The sequence below is a fragment of the Nerophis ophidion genome, linkage group LG02 (genome assembly GCF_033978795.1).
Source record: "Nerophis ophidion isolate RoL-2023_Sa linkage group LG02, RoL_Noph_v1.0, whole genome shotgun sequence".
Taxonomy (NCBI): Eukaryota; Metazoa; Chordata; class Actinopteri; order Syngnathiformes; family Syngnathidae; genus Nerophis; species Nerophis ophidion.
Genome location: NC_084612.1, coordinates 4793256 through 4811217, shown reverse-complemented (window position 1 = coordinate 4811217; position 17962 = coordinate 4793256). Strand labels below are relative to the sequence as shown.

Genomic DNA, 17962 nt, shown 5'->3' with positions numbered 1-17962 from the left:
CGATTGTCACCTGATGGGTCAACGCCATGTTTTAAGTGGTTCCAAGATTTTTTTTTTTTTTTTAATCTTGCATTTTTAGTCTCATGTGGATGTTGATATACACTCTTATAATTAATAATAACATGACGAGGTCGTTAAAATAATATCCAAACAGCAGACATTTATCCATGAAAGTGCTAATTTTGTAGCCGTAACTTGGTATGTGACACAAGCTAGATTTAGCGTGCTAAATTTAGCACGCTAACATTATAGCGCTAACTTTACAGGGTTTTTGTCTCTAATTCTGCAGCCATACACCTTACAGTCATATAACTTGATATATGAAACATGCTGACTGTATGCGTGTTTACCTTAGCATGTTAGCATGCTAACATTAAACTGATAGCTTTTTGAAATAATTTTGCAGCCGTTTACCCCGGAGACGTGTGTCTTGGTATGTGACACTAAATTTTAGCGTGCTAAATTCAGCATGCTAAGATGCATGCTGACTGTATGCGTGTTTACATTAGCGTGTTAGCATGCTAACATTTAAGTGCTAGCCTTTTGAGCTAATTTTGCAGCCGTTTACCCCTGAGACATGTAACTTGTAACTCATGTGTTAGCGTGCTAAATTTAGCAGGCTAACATTATAGCGCTAACTTTTTTTGTAACTAACTTAAAGGTTTTTTTTTTCTAATTCCGCAGCCAAACTCCTTACGGTCAAATAACTTGACATATGAAACATGCTAACTGTATGCTTGTTTACGTTAGCATGCTAACATATTAACATTTAAGTGCTAGCTTTTTGAGCTAATTTTGCAGAGACATGTAACTTGGTGAAGTGAAGTGAAGTGATTCATATTTATATAGCGCTTTTTCTGTAGTGACTCAAAGCGCTTTACATAGTGAAACTCACAATCTAATGTTTACATTTAAACCAGTGAGGGTGGCACTGGGAGCAGGTGGGTAAAGTGTCTTGCCCATGGACACAACGGCAGTGACTAGGATGGCGGAAGCGGTGATCGAACCTGGAACCCTCAAGTTGCTGGCACGGCCACTCTACCAGCCGAGCTTTACCGCTCGGCTGATATGTAACACTTGTTAAGTGTTAGCGTGCTAAATTTAGCAGGCTAACATTATAGCGCTAACTTTACAGGGTTTTTGTCTCTAATTCTGCAGCCATACACCTTACAGTCATATAACTTGATATATGAAACATGCTGACTGTATGCGTGTTTACGTTAGCATGTTAGCATGCTAACATTAAACTGATAGCTTTTTGAAATAATTTTGCAGCCGTTTACCCCGGAGACGTGTGTCTTGGTATGTGACACTAAATGTTAGCGTGCTAAATTCAGCATGCTAAGATGCATGCTGACTGTATGCGTGTTTACATTAGCGTGTTAGCATGCTAACATTTAAGTGCTAGCCTTTTGAGCTAATTTTGCAGCCGTTTACCCCTGAGACATGTAACTTGTAACTCATGTGTTAGCGTGCTAAATTTAGCAGGCTAACATTATAGCGCTAACTTTTTTTGTAACTAACTTAAAGGTTTTTTTTTTCTAATTCCGCAGCCAAACTCCTTACGGTCAAATAACTTGACATATGAAACATGCTAACTGTATGCGTGTTAACGTTAGCATGCTAACGTATTAACATTTAAGTGCTAGCTTTTTGAGCTAATTTTGCAGAGACATGTAACTTGGTGAAGTGAAGTGAAGTGATTCATATTTATATAGCGCTTTTTCTGTAGTGACTCAAAGCGCTTTACATAGTGAAACTCACAATCTAATGTTTACATTTAAACCAGTGAGGGTGGCACTGGGAGCAGGTGGGTAAAGTGTCTTGCCCATGGACACAACGGCAGTGACTAGGATGGCGGAAGCGGGGATCGAACCTGGAACCCTCAAGTTGCTGGCACGGCCACTGTACCAGCCGAGCTTTACCGCTCGGCTGATATGTAACACTTGTTAAGTGTTAGCGTGCTAAATTTAGCAGGCTAACATTATAGCGCTAACTTTTTTGTAGCTAACTTTAAAAAAATGTTTCTCTAATTCCGCAGCCATACACCTTACGGTCATATAACTTGATATATAAAAAATGCTGACTGTCTGCGCGTTTACGTTAGCATGTTAGCATGCTAACATTAAAGTGTTAGCTTTTTGAGCTAATATTGCAACTGTTTACCCTTGCGTCATATAACCTGGCATGTGACACTTGCTAACGGTTAGCATGATCTTGTTAGCATGCAAACTTTTGAGTGCTAACTTTTTTTTTTAATAATTGTACTTTTTTTCCTCTAATTCCATTGCCATATACATTAGAGTCATATAACTTGGTATGTTACACAAGCTAATTATTATGATGCTCAGTTAGCTTGCTAGCATGATAAAATTAGCAGGCCATTTTTTTTAGCTAGTTTTGCAACTGTTTAGCCCAGAGTCATATAACTTGGTATGTGACACTTGTTAACGGTTAGCATGCTAAATTTAGCATACTAACATTAGAGCGCTAACTTTACGGGGTTTTTTTCTCTAATTCCGCAGCCATACACCTTTCGGTCATATAACTTGCTGTATGAAAAATGCTAACTGTATGTGTGTTTACGTCAGCTAAGTGTTAGCTTTTTGATCTAATTTGCAACCGTTTCCCTTAGAGTCATATAACTTGGTATGTGACACTTGTTAACTGTTAACGTGCTAAATTTAGCATGCTAACATTAGAGCGCTAACTTTTTTTAGCTAACTTTATGGGGTCTTTTTTCTTCTAATTCCGCAGCCAAACCCATTTAAACCAGTGAGGGTGGACAAATTAAACATGCTAACTGTATGCGTGTTTATGTTAGCATGTTGGCATGCAAACATTAAAGTGCTAGCTATTTGAGCTAATTTTGCAGTTGTTTACCCCGGAGACATGTAGCTTGGTGTGTGACACTTGCCAACTGTTTGCGTGCTAAATTTAGCAGGCTAACATTATAGCGCTAACTTTTTTGTAGCTAACTTTAAAAAAATGTTTCTCTAATTCCGCAGCCATACACCTTACGGTCATATAACTTGATATATAAAACATGCTGACTGCCTGCGCATTTACGTTAGCATGTTAGCATGCTAACATTAAAGTGTTAGCTTTTTGAGCTAATATTGCAACTGTTTACCCTTGCGTCATATAACCTGGCATGTGACACTTGCTAACGGTTAGCATGATCTTGTTAGCATGCAAACTTTTGAGTGCTAACTTTTTTTTTTAATAATTGTACTTTTTTTTCCTCTAATTCCATTACCATATACATTAGAGTCATATGACTTGGTATGTTACACAAGCTAATTATTATGATGCTCAGTTAGCTTGCTAGCATGATAAAATTAGCAGGCCATTTTTTTTAGCTAGTTTTGCAACTGTTTAGCCCAGAGTCATATAACTTGGTATGTGACACTTGTTAACGGTTAGCATGCTAAATTTAGCATACTAACATTAGAGCGCTAACTTTACGGGGGTTTTTTCTCTAATTCCGCAGCCATACACCTTTCGGTCATATAACTTGCTGTATGAAAAATGCTAACTGTATGTGTGTTTACGTCAGCTAAGTGTTAGCTTTTTGATCTAATTTGCAACCGTTTCCCTTAGAGTCATATAACTTGGTATGTGACACTTGTTAACTGTTAACGTGCTAAATTTAGCATGCTAACATTAGAGCGCTAACTTTTTTTAGCTAACTTTATGGGGTCTTTTTTCTTCTAATTCCGCAGCCAAACACATTTAAACCAGTGAGGGTGGACAAATTAAACATGCTAACTGTTTGCGTGTTTATGTTAGCATGTTGGCATGCAAACATTAAAGTGCTAGCTATTTGAGCTAATTTTGCAGTTGTTTACCCCGGAGACATGTAGCTTGGTGTGTGACACTTGCCAACTGTTAGCGTGCTAAATTTAGCAGGCTAACATTATAGCGCTAACTTTTTTGTAGCTAACTTTAAAAAAATGTTTCTCTAATTCCGCAGCCATACACCTTACGGTCATATAACTTGATATATAAAACATGCTGACTGCCTGCGCGTTTACGTTAGCATGTTAGCATGCTAACATTAAAGTGTTAGCTTTTTGAGCTAATATTGCAACTGTTTACCCTTGCGTCATATAACCTGGCATGTGACACTTGCTAACGGTTAGCATGATCTTGTTAGCATGCAAACTTTTGAGTGCTAACTTTTTTTTTTAATAATTGTACTTTTTTTCCTCTAATTCCATTGCCATATACATTAGAGTCATATAACTTGGTATGTTACACAAGCTAATTATTATGATGCTCAGTTAGCTTGCTAGCATGATAAAATTAGCAGGCCATTTTTTTTAGCTAATTTTGCAACTGTTTAGCCCAGAGTCATATAACTTGGTATGTGACACTTGTTAACGGTTAGCATGCTAAATTTAGCATACTAACATTAGAGCGCTAACTTTACGGGGGTTTTTTCTCTAATTCCGCAGCCATACACCTTTCGGTCATATAACTTGCTGTATGAAAAATGCTAACTGTATGTGTGTTTACGTCAGCTAAGTGTTAGCTTTTTGATCTAATTTGCAACCGTTTCCCTTAGAGTCATATAACTTGGTATGTGACACTTGTTAACTGTTAACGTGCTAAATTTAGCATGCTAACATTAGAGCGCTAACTTTTTTTAGCTAACTTTATGGGGTCTTTTTTCTTCTAATTCCGCAGCCAAACACATTTAAACCAGTGAGGGTGGACAAATTAAACATGCTAACTGTATGCGTGTTTACGTTAGCATGTTGGCATGCAAACATTAAAGTGCTAGCTATTTGAGCTAATTTTGCAGTTGTTTACCCCGGAGACATGTAGCTTGGTGTGTGACACTTGCCAACTGTTAGCGTGCTAAATTTAGCATGCTAACATTTAAGTGCTAACTTTTTTTGGATAGTTGTACTTTTTTTTCTCTAATTCCATTGTCATACACCTTGGAGTCATATAACTTGGTATGTTACACAAGCTAACTATTATTATGCTCACATTAGCTTGCTAGCATGATACAATTAGCATGGTAACTTTTTTAGCTAGTTTTGCAAAATATATTTTTTTTTTACCCTCATGTCTTTCTATTGTTCATAAATTTTTTTTGAAAAAGCTCCAAAGAGCCACTAGGGCGGCGCTAAAGAGCTGCATGCGGCTCTAGAGCCACGGGTTGTCGACCCCCGGGATAGGCAAATATAAGCCTTGGCTTCAGCCTATTCCCTTTTCGGTCATTGTTTTTCATAAATTTTTTTGTGTGTATATGTATGACTATTAATATGTATAATCTGTACTGTTAAACTGATCACACAAAATGGATGATTTTATGACCGAAATAAACTCTTTTCATTCATTCAAATAATTTAAATCCACAATCATTGCCCACATCTGCTTTGGAAATTGTCATACAAGTGTACATATATATATATATATATATATATATATATTTTTTTTTAATCACCTCACAATAGGATCTTCTTCATCTCTGGCAAAGAGAGAATGCAGCCATCGTTATGGTTACAAGTTATAAATAGAGCAGCCAGGAGTGCAGGTGACAGCCACTGAGAGTATTACCTTGAGAGACAAAGCTCAAATCCTCCATCCCACAATGCTTTGGTGCAGCAGACAGACAGTCACGGAAAAAAAAAAAAAAAAACCCTGTCAATTAAATCTTGCACATTTGTGAGGTTTTTTTATGTGCATTTTCTACCAACTTGTACTAAAGTGCCGGCAGTGTTTGTCTTTTCATCCCATGGACTTGAAAACTGCACTCTGCAGTGTCTTCATTCGTTACACAAACACATTCGTTAGGAATGTTTGAAGAAGAGCCTCAACATCCTTTTTTCCCCCCCGAAAGCCAGCATCTTCAACGATTTATGAAAACTCCCACGTCAGCTTGACTAACTATAGACTCCAAATAGTGTTTAGTATTAACAAAAACTCACATCTGCTGTGGTCACTTTTTCTGTTGGCCAACCTAAGACTGCAAATAAATAGACCTCCTTTTTAGACCAGTTGATCTGCCGCTTCTTTTCTTTCTCCTATGTCCCCCCCTCCCTTGTGGAGGGGGTCCGGTCCGATGACCATGGATGAAGTACTGACTGTCCAGAGTCGAGACCCAGGATGGACCGCTCGTCGGGACCCAGGATGGACCGCTCGCCTGTATCGGTTGGGGACATCTCTACGCTGCTGATCCGCTTGAGATGGTTTCCTGTGGACGGGACTCTCACTGCTGTCTTGGAGCCACTATGGATTGAACTTTCACAGTATCATGTTAGACCCGCTCGACATCCATTGCTTTCGGTCCCCTAGAGGGGGGGGGTTGCCCACATCTGAGGTCCTCTCCAAGGTTTCTCATAGTCAGCATTGTCACTGGCGTCCCACTGGATGTGAATTCTCCCTGCCCACTGGGTGTGAGTTTTCCTTGCCCTTTTGTGGGTTCTTCCGAGGATGTTGTAGTCGTAATGATTTGTGCAGTCCTTTGAGACATTTGTGATTTGGGGCTATATAAATAAACATTGATTGATTGATTGATTGAAATCCTCTTCCACATATTTCATTATTCACATAAACATGTAGCAGATTTTTCAGATCACAGGTCACACTTCCAAAGAGCGGGTCTATTTTCATAGAAAATTTGCACCGGATTATAAAGCGCGATAAAGGGGTCATATTATGATTTGTGTCTACATTTAAAACAATGTTTTAAGACCCATATGGATATCTTTACAAAATCAATATTTAGAAAGGGATAAAAGAAAAAGGAGTAGTACTAAATTTTTCGGACTATAAGGCGCACTTAAAATCCTTTAATTTTCTCCAAACTTGACAGCGCGCCTTACAACCCGGTGCACCTAATGTACGGAATGATTTTGGTTGTGATTACCGACCTTGAAGCTATTTTACTTGGTAAATGGTGATATAATAAGTGTGACCAGTAGATGGCAGTCACACATAAGAGATACGTGTAGACTGCAATATGACTCAAGTAAACCCCAAAATGGTATATGTTTCTTTGAAAATATAGAACATTACACGCGGTGCTCAAAAATCCATCAAAATGTTTTCGTACGACTTTGATGCCAGCTTGATGGATCGAGTATTACTGTGGTGAGTATAGTAAGACAATATTATTCAAAAGCAACTTTTCTTACTTTCTGGTACTTGCTGATCTGTGGTTGGGATCTGCATACGTCCTGAAAAAAAAAGACCTTGTAGTCCAGGGGTGTCAAACTCAAATACAGGGTGGGCCAAAATTCCAAACTGAACAAAGCCGCGGGCCAAAGTTGAAAAACTTAACATTTTAATAGGGACCCAAACAAGTTCTGCATTGAATATTGAACAGGCAAGGCTTATATAACTTTATAGTGACATGCAAAATCGAGTTATGTTGGTAGCGGAGGTGTATATTGTAGCGTCCCGGAAGAGTTAGTGCTGCAACGGATTCTGGGTATTCGTTCTGTTGTGTTTATGTTGTGTTACGGTGAGGATGTTCTCCCGAAATGTGTTTGTCATTCTTGTTTGGTGTGGGTTCACAGTGTGGTGTAACAGTGTTAAAGTTGTTTATACGGCCACCCTCAGTGTGACCTGTATGGCTGTTGACCAAGTATGCCTTGCATTCACTTGTGTGTGTGTAGAAGCCACATATATCACGTGACTGGGCCGGCACGCTGTTTGTATGGAGGAAAAGCGGACGTGACAACAGGTTGTAGAGGATGCTAATAGCAGTACCTTTAAGGCACGCCCCCAATATTGTTGTCCGGGTGGAAATCCGGTAGAATGGTTGCCCCGGGAGATTTTCGGGGGCGGGCACTGAAATTGGGGATTTTCCTGGAAAAATCGGGAGGGTTGGCAAGTTTGAAAATTAGCGTTGAATACGGTGATACAGCGGCACCGCCACTGTATAATACCGGCGGGCCAGCTCCAATGTTAATTTATTATTGCCTCAAGGGCCAAATGAAATTATATGGCGGGCCAGATTTGGCCCGCGGGCCAGAGTTTGACACCCATGTTGTAGTCCATGCCGACGCCATAGTCAATAAGCTTTTTTTCTCTATCTTCTTGTTATCGGACATTCATCCTCCGCTGTTGCCATTTCTAATATAAAGTAGTGTAAAGTTCTTACTTATATCTGTCAGTAAACTAGCCATGGAAGTGCTAAACAAACCGGTGTGGTGAGTTTACATTATTCACCCAAGGAACTTTAGTTATTAGAGAGTTCCGGTCGGTGTTGTTTTTTTACTAGTGAGCCACGGATGATGAGATGCTGCTCCGAAGTAAAGTCTGAATGTCATTAAAACAGTTAGCTCCATCTTTTGACACTTCTTCCACTCCCGAATGAAGTGAATGAACAACTGTCAGCTGGATAAATAAAGTACCAATAGCCGTATCGTTAGTCCAGAATTGGACCGACCAAATTACGAACTGGTACGAAAACATGCCGTTACGCGGTACTCATCCTAGTCACCAATGGGAGAAACGTTACAAATGGGGCAAATTCCAAATGACTAGTTTGGAGGAAGCATGAAGGAAGGCAAGATTGTTGTTTAAAAACCTCCACCATGCTTCCATGGTATAATTTAAACTTTTCAGGACTTATGTGTCAAAGATATTTTTTGACAAACCCCAAGATGCAGGGATGGAGGCAGGCATGGAGTGAGCAAACATGATTTTAATACAAATACTAAGACAAAACCAAACAAAGGGTTCAAACCAAAAGCGCGCACGTGGGCGGATAAAAAACAAAAGGCCTTTAGCATAGAAGCTCACAAGAAACAAAAAGGAACTTTAACATGGAAGCTAGAGGATAACAAACAGGGGGGGGGAAAACTGGAAATAGCTAATGCTAACAGAAACAGCTTACCGCTACGACGACCAAGACAAAATGTAGCATGACAGGTAGTAGCTGTAACAAAACGACACGACAGGTAGCACGACAAGAGTGATATGTGGCAACGACAATACAATGATCCAGCAACTGACACAAGAGGTACAAATAGGAGCCGGCTGATTGGCAACAGGTGTGGCCAGGTGCCAATCAGCCGCAGCTGAAGGGGAACACAGCGCTCAGGGAACAAGACAAATTAAGAGCACTTGACAGGAACTAAAAGACAGGAAATACTAAACACAGGAAACAGACAAATGCAGAGGAAAAAACTAAAACATAGACAAACTGCAGGGGCAAGCCTGACATTATGCAGATCCCAAATTCACAAAAACATGCACCAATAGGTATGAAAGGTTGTTTTTGCAGAGTTGGTCAACTATTATGCAAATTTATTACCTGCCCTATGCCTGCGATCTCTGCCTCATGGGGTCCAGCCCAACTCGTTTCATAACAACGAAATTGACCCAAGATTCAAAGAGTGGTTTGAAAAACACGGATGTCTTCAGTGTTTATGAAAATGTATGCCTATGTCATGTCTGGGATCATGTTTTGTTTAAGTTTGGTTTTTGGACTCTTTTTAGTTCCTGCTTTTTCACTCCCTTGTCTTGTTTCCGTGGTTACCCACTAGTTTCACCTGTCATGTCACGCACCTGATTTGTTTTGACTGACGCACCTGTTCAATCACCACAGTATTATTTAAGCCACAGTTGCTAGGTAGTCAGCCTGGCAACATTACCCTTGATCCCCCTCTTCGCACCCTTGCTCGATGTCGATGATCCAAGCCCATATCTCGTTCAAAGTACGTTTTTGTTTTTTATGCCATAGTGCTAGTTTTTTGGTTTTCATAGTCAAGTTTTTATACCTCCTCTGTGAGCGCTTTTTGTTTTTCCTTTTTTTTTTAATACAATTGAAATGTCATTACCTCCAAGTTGTGTCCGGTCCAATCGCTTTGCACCACAGGACAACAAACCGCACCACAGACCAGGCCTTGAAAGCCTAAGATTTACCAAAGAGACAAATTCCTCTTTCGCATTTCAAAAAAGTATTTAGTCAGCCACCGATTGTGCAAGATCTCCCACTTAAAATGATGACAGAGGTCTGTAATTTTCATCATAGGTACACTTCAACTGTGAGAGACAGAATGTGAAAAAAAAATCCAGGAAATAACATTGTAGGAATTTTAAAGAATTTATTTGTAAATTATGGTGGAAAATAAGTATTTGGTCACTTCAAACAAGGAAGATCTCTGGCTCTCACAGACCTGTAACAACTTCTTTAAGAAGCTCTTCTGTCCTCCACTCGTTACCTGTATTAATGGAACCTGTTTGAACTCGTTATCCGTATAAAAGACACCTGTCCACAGCCTCAAACAGTCAGACTCCAAACTCCACTATGGCCGAGACCAAAGAGCTGTCGAAGGACACCATGACAAGAATAATAGACCTGCACCAGACTGGGAAGAGTGAATCTACAATAAGCAAGCAGCTTGGTGTGAAAAAATCAACTGTGGGAGCAATTATCAGAACATGGAAGACATATGTGGGTTCTTCCGAGGATGTCGTAGTCGTAATGATTTGTGCAGTCCTTTGAGACATTTGTGATTTAGGGCTATATAAATAAACATTGATTGATTGATTGATATAAAACCACTGATAAGCTCCCTCAATCTGGGGCTCCACGCAAAATCTCATCCCGTGGGGTAAAAATGATCATGAGAATGGTGAGTAAAAATCCCACAATCACACGACCTGCAGAGAGCTGGGGCCAAAGTAACAAAGGTTACCATCAGTAACACAGAGCTGGGGCCAAAGTAACAAAGGTTACCATCAGTAACACACTACGCCGACAGGGAATCAAATCCTGCAGTGCCAGACGTGTCGCCCTGCTTAAGCCAGTGCATGTCCAGGCCCGTATGAAGTTTGCCAGAGAGCACATAGATGATACAGCAGAGGATTGGGAGAATGTCATGTGGTCAGATGAAACCAAAATAGAACTTTTTGGTATAAACTCAACTCATCGTATTTGGAGGAAGAAAAATACTTAGTTGCATCCCAAGAACACCATACCTACTGTGAAGCATGGGGGTGGAAACATCATGCTTTGGGGCTGTTTTTCTGTTAAGGGGACAGGACGATTGATCCGTGTTAAGGAAAGAATGAATGGGGCCATGTATCGTGAGATTTTGAGCCAAAACCTCCTTCCATCAGTGAGAGCTTTGAATGGTTGACCAAATACTTAATTTCCACCATAATTTACGAATAAATTCTCTAAAATTCCTACAATGTGAATTCCTGGATTTTTTTTTTGGCACATTCTGTCTCTCACAGTTGAAGTGTACCTATGATGAAAATTACAGACCTCTGTCATCATTTTAAGTGGGAGAACTTGCACAATCGGTGGCTGACTAAATACTTTTTTGCCCCACTGTAAATTAACTAAGGAATTAGCCATAATTGTCTAATCCTCAAAATCTACATCTAAATTGGTCGGAGACACAAAATGCATTTACAAAACCCCGCACATCTTTGACGATTACAAAATCGCATGCATCAGGCTCACCTCTGACTAAAATTCGTCTTCACTATAGGAGGGGTACCGAAGTCGGTACATTTTTGGCACTGAACAAATCTCACTCGTACTTGGGAATCGGTCCTATATCGGTTCAAATGCAAACGGCAACCATCCCTAGTAGTGTTGTCCTGACACCAATATTTTGGTACCGGTACCAAAATGAATTGCGATCCATTTCGATACTTTTCTAAATAGAGGGAACCACCAAAAAATTAGCATAATTGTCTTTATTTTAACAACAACTCTTATAATACATTAAAAATATGTGTCCTATTGCAATTGAGTCCTTAAATAAAATAGTGAACATACAAGACAACTTTTGTTTTCGTAGTAAGTAAGCAAACAAAGGCTCCTAATTAGTCTGCTGACATATGCAGTATCATATTGTGTTATTTATCATTCTATTATTATGTCAACATTATTAAGGACAAGTTGTAGAAAATTAATTATTAATCTACTTGTTCATTTACTGTTAATATGCGCTTACTTTCTATTTTAACATGCTCTATCTACACTTCTGTTAAGATGTAATAATCACTTATTCTTCTGTTGTTTGATACTTTACATTAGTTATGGATGATACTACAAATTTGGGTATCAATCTGATACCAAGTTGCTACAGGATCATACATTGGTCATATTCAGAGTCCTCGTGTGTTCAGGGACATACAGTATTTCCTGTGTTTGTAAACATAATATAGATTAAAAAAACAAAACAAAGAAGATGTTGTGATGCCAACAAATATTGACGTAATTATAGTAGTATCGACAGCATACGCTCCTGTACTTGGTATCATTACAGTGGATGTCAGGTGTCATGGCGTTTGTTTACATTGTGACGGTGTGTAGTGAAGCATATTTAGCTATTCCTCGTCCTGCAGGGAGGATACTTGTAAGAAACATACTTTATTTGTCACCATGGAAACAAGGATTAGTGATTTAGAAGTAGCTAAAACACTGCAGACTGCGGATGGACTGTAGCCGCTAGCTAGCTAGCTAGTTATGTCGTAAAGCTCCTCTTCCTGAGGGCGTTACAGTGTTATAACTTCACCTTTATCTTTACTTTTTAAGCCAAAATGCGTCCGTTCTCCGTTTTCTGTCTACACACTGTGTTTGCTTGTAAGTACTCAGTGATTCTGCGCTGCCGAACTTGCTCCCCTGCTCATGACGTGACAAAGACAGGAGGCCGGGGGTGGTTTTTAGACGGGGTATAGTACAGAATATGATTCATTAGTATCGCGGAACTATAATAGTACCGCTATACCGTACAACAGTGGTTCTCAACCTTTTTTCAGTGATGTACCCCCTGTGAACATTTTTTAAATTCAAGTACCCCCTAATCAGAGCAAAACATTTTTGGTTGAAAAAAGGAGATAAAGAAGTAAAATACAGCACTATGTCATCAGTTTCTGATTTATTAAATTGTATAACAGTGCAAAATATTGCTCATTTGTAGTGGTCTTTCTTGAACTATTTGGAAAAAAATATATACAAATAACTAAAAACCTGTTGAAAAATAAACAAGTGATTCAATTATAAATAATAATATACACATAGAAGTAATCATCAACTTAAAGTGCCCTCTTTGCGGATTGTAATAGAGATCCGTCTGGATTCATCAACTTAATTCTAAACATTTCTTCACAAAAAAATAAATCTTTAACATCAATATTTATGGAACATGTCCACAAAAAATCTAGCTGTCAACACTGAATATTGCATTGTTGTATTTCTTTTCACAGTTTATGAACTTACATTCATATTTTGTTGAAGTATTAATCAATAAATATATTTATAAAAGATTTTTGAATTGTTGCTATTTTTAGAATAATTTAAAAAAATCTCACGTACCCCTTGGCATACCTTCATGTACCCCCATTTGAGAACCACTGCCGTACAACCCTAATCTTTAGTCTTAAGTGTTTAAAAAAAAACACCAAAATTCTAATTCAATGTTTAATCAATTAATAAATCAATATATATTTATATAGCCCTAAATCACAAGTGTCTCAAAATGCCGCACAAGCCACAACAATGATACCACATCAGGGCAAGGAAAAACTCAAGCCAGTGGGATGACAATGATAAAACCTTGGAGAGGACCGCATATAATATTTTTTCAAAAAACGACATCAATCTCAAGGATATCACCACATGGACTCAGGAACACTTCAGAAAACCACTATCCCTAAATACAGTTTGTCGCTACATCTGTAAGTGCGAGTTAAAGCTCTACTATGCAAAGCGAAAACCATTTATCAACAACATCCAGACACACCACCGGCTTCTCTGGGCCCAAGATCATCTAAGATGGACTGAGGCAAAGTAAAAAAGTGAAATCCCTAATTCCATCCACCCATTTTCTACCGCTTATTCCCTTTCGGGATCGCGGGGGGAGCTGGCGCCTATCTCAGCTACAATCGGGCGGAAGGCAGGGTACACCCTGGACAAGTCGCCACCTCATCGCAGGGCCAACACAGATGGACAGACAACATTCACACTCACATTCACATTCACACACTAAATCCCTAATTATGTGAATTATATTTATATAGCGATTTTCTCAAGTGACTCAAAGCGCTTTCCATTGTGAAACCCAATATCTAAGTAATTTTTATATTTGATTTTTTTTTCAAACCAGAGTGGGTGCCACTGGGTGCAGGTGGGTAAAGTGTCTTGCCCAAGGACACAACGGTAGTGACTAGGGTGGTGGAAGCGGGGATCGAACCTGCAACCCTAAAGTTGCTGGCACGGCCGCTCTGCCAACCGAGCTATACCGTCCCCAATAGTGGATCTAACCTCCATCCATCCATCCATCATCTTCCGCTTATCCGAGGTCGGGTCGCGGGGGCAGCAGCCTAAGCAGGGAAGCCCAGACTTCCCTATCTCCAGCCACTTCGTCTAGCTCTTCCCGGGGGATCCCGAGGCGTTCCCAGGCCAGCCGGGAGACATAGTCTTCCCAACGGGTCCTGGGTCTTCCCCGTGGCCTCCTACCAGCTGGACGTGCCCTAAACACCTCCCTAGGGAGGCGTTCGGGTGGCATCCTGACCAGATGCCCGAACCACCTCATCTGGCTCCTCTCGATGTGGAGGAGCAGCGGCTTTACGTTGAGCTCCTCCCGGATGGCAGAGCTTCTCACCCTATCTCTAAGGGAGAGCCCCGCCACCCGGCGGAGGAAACTCATTTCGGCCGCTTGTACCCGTGATCTTATCCTTTCAGTCATGACCCAAAGCTCATGACCATAGGTGAGGATGGGAACGTATATCGACCGGTAAATTGAGAGCTTTGCCTTCCGGCTCAGCTCCTTCTTCACCACAACGGATCGATACAACGTCCGCATTACTGAAGACGCCGCACCGATCCGCCTGTCGATCTCACGATCCACTCTTCCCCCACTCGTGAACAAGACTCCTAGGTACTTGAACTCCTCCACTTGGGGCAGGGTCTCCTCCCCAACCCGGAGATGGCACTCCACCCTTTTCCGGGCCAGAACCATGGACTCGGACTTGGAGGTGCTGATTCTCATTCCGGTCGCTTCACACTCGGCTGCGAACCGATCCAGTGAGAGCTGAAGATCCCGGCCAGATGAAGCCATCAGGACTACATCATCTGCAAAAAGCAGAGACCTAATCCCGTGGCCACCAAACCGGAACCCCTCAACGCCTTGACTGCGCCTAGAAATTCTGTCCATAAAAGTTATGAACAGAATCGGTGACAAAGGACAGCCTTGGCGGAGTCCAACCTTCACTGGAAACGTGTCCGACTTACTGCCAGCAATGCGGACCAAGTTCTGGCACTGATCGTACAGGGAGCGGACCGCCACAATAAGACAGTCCGATACCCCATACTCTCTGAGCACTCCCCACAGGACTTCCCGAGGGACACGGTCGAATGCCTTCTCCAAGTCCACAAAGCACATGTAGACTGGTTGGGCAAACTCCCATGCACCCTCAAGAACCCTGCCGAGAGTATAGAGCTGGTCCACAGTTCCACGACCAGGACGAAAACCACACTGTTCCTCCTGAATCCGAGGATCTAACCTAATAAACAAATAACAAATTCAGATCGTAGACAATGTTGACAAACATTGCAGGATCATTACGTGTAAGACTCGATGGCCTTCCTTCCGCGCAATGTGGTTCTTGCCGGTTTTCTTCTTTAGCGTTTACGTAAAAAAAACATGCATGTCAGGTCAGCTCCGTCCTCCCTGGTGATGTTTATGCCATTGTTCTCCAACGCCTGAGGAGCGGGCCCATAATTAAAGGCAGCTCAAGCGTTTTAACGAGACTTCAAAGCCGCAGATACGGCTGCTGCGCACCCAGGGAAAAAGCTGCGGCGAGATAACAAGTCACGACGTTTTCTTCTCGCCGCTGCACGCCGAACCGGCTCCTCGGCATGCAGCGGCCCGCCAATGCTCCACCGGTCATCCTGGGAGTGTTGGCAAAGGAAGATAAGTCATGCCATGAGAGCGGCGCCTTACAAACACAACACGTGGACTTGATTTCCAAGTCGTTTTCAAGTCTGCTGCAGCTCCTTAAGAGAATGACACGTGCCCGGTATGAATATTGATGAGGGCGGCGAGGCGACGTTTGCAGCTAAAGGTGCTCGATGTACGCCATGTTGTTTTGCAGCTCTGCGAGGATTAATGATGTGCTCACTCGCGGCGGCCTCCCCCCCGCCCCCGCCCCCACACTCCTTTCATATTAACGCCGACGCATCCCTCTGACGGATCAGATGACTTCCTTTTCCACTTTCACATGCCCTCAAATTGAATTTTCGCAGCTTTAAAATTCCCTCTCGGCGCGGTTGTGTAACATCTCTCCGTTGGGCGTTCACAGCAGTGCATTCGGAGGAGAAGACTGGGAAAAAAAAAAATGATCCATCCATCATCTTCCGCTTATCCGAGGTCGGGTCGCGGGGGCAACAGCCTAAGCAGGGAAACCCAGACTTCCCTCTCCCCAGCCACTTCGTCTAGCTCTTCCCGGGGGATCCCGAGGCGTTCCCAGGCCAGCCGGGAGACATAGTCTTCCCAACGTGTCCTGGGTCTTCCCCGTGGCCTCCTACCGGTTGGACGTGCCCTAAACACCTCCCTAGGGAGGCGTTCGGGTGGCATCCTGACCAGATGCCCGAACCACCTCATCTGGCTCCTCTCGATGTGAAGGAGCAGCGGCTTTACTTTGAGTTCCTCCCGGATGGCAGAGCTTCTCACCCTATCTCTAAGGGAGAGCCCCGCCACACGGCGGAGGAAACTCATTTCGGCCGCTTGTACCCGTGATCTTATCCTTTCGGTCATGACCCAAAGCTCATGACCATAGGTGAGGATGGGAACGTAGATCGACCGGTAAATTGAGAGCTTTGCCTTCCGGCTCAGCTCCTTCTTCACCACAACAGACCGGTACAACGTCCGCATTACTGAAGACGCCGCACCGATCCGCCTGTCGATCTCACGATCCACTCTTCCCTCACTCGTGAACAAGACTCCTAGGTACTTGAACTCCTCCACTTGGGGCAGGGTCTCCTCCCCAACCCGGAGATGGCACTCCACCCTTTTCCGGGCGAGAACCATGGACTCGGACTTGGAGGTGCTGATTCTCATTCCGGTCGCTTCACACTCGGCTGCGAACCGATCCAGCGAGAGCTGAAGATCCCGGTCAGATGAAGCCATCAGGACCACATCATCTGCAAAAAGCAGAGATCTAATCCTGCGGTTACCAAACCGGAACCCCTCAACGCCTTGACTGATTTCTCTCAATTCGATGTCAAAGTGACAGACTTTACTTTCACTACCAGTAATCCTGCCCTGAACGCAGACTTGCAGGCACTTACGGACAGAACGTCTATGTCGGTGGTTCTCAAATGGGGGTACATGTACCCCTGGCGGTACTTGAAGGTATGCCAAGGGGTACGTGAGATTTTTTTTTTAAATAGCAACAATTCAAAAATCCTTTATAAATATATTTATTGAAAAATACTTCAACAAAATATGAATGCATAAACCCCGTTTCCATAAGAGTTGGGAAATTGTGTTAGATGTAAATATAAACGGAATACAATGATTTGCAAATCATTTTCAACCCATATTCAGTTGAATATGCTACAAAGACAACATATTTGATGTTCAAACTGATAAACATTTTTTTTTTTGCAAATAATCTACGGTCTGCGATATCATCAAAAAGGTTCAGAGTGTCTGGAGAAATCACTGCACAAACGCGATGATTTTACGGACCTTCAATCCCTCAGGCGGTATTGCATCCAAAAAGCGACTTCAGTGTGTGAAGGATATCACCAAACGGGTTCAGGAACACTTCATAAAACCACCGTCAGTAACTACAGTTGGTCGCTACATCTATAAGTGCAAGTTAAAACTCTACTTTGCAAAGCCAAAGCCATTTATCAACAACACCCAGAAAGGCCACCGGCTTCTCTGGGCCTGAATTCCTCTACAAACCCCGTTTCCATATGAGTTGGGAAATTGTGTTAGATGTAAATATAAACGGAATA

General features: G+C 41.9%; 1 long non-coding RNA gene across 1 annotated transcript in view; it reads right to left on the bottom strand.

Moving 5' to 3' along the window:
• Positions 1–17962, bottom strand: part of LOC133569633 (uncharacterized) — a 54290-nt gene that overhangs the window by 23975 nt on the left and 12353 nt on the right. The window contains exon 3 of the long non-coding RNA XR_009809841.1: positions 7155–7196. This is a non-coding gene — a long non-coding RNA (uncharacterized LOC133569633). The remainder of the gene's footprint in view (positions 1–7154; positions 7197–17962) is intronic.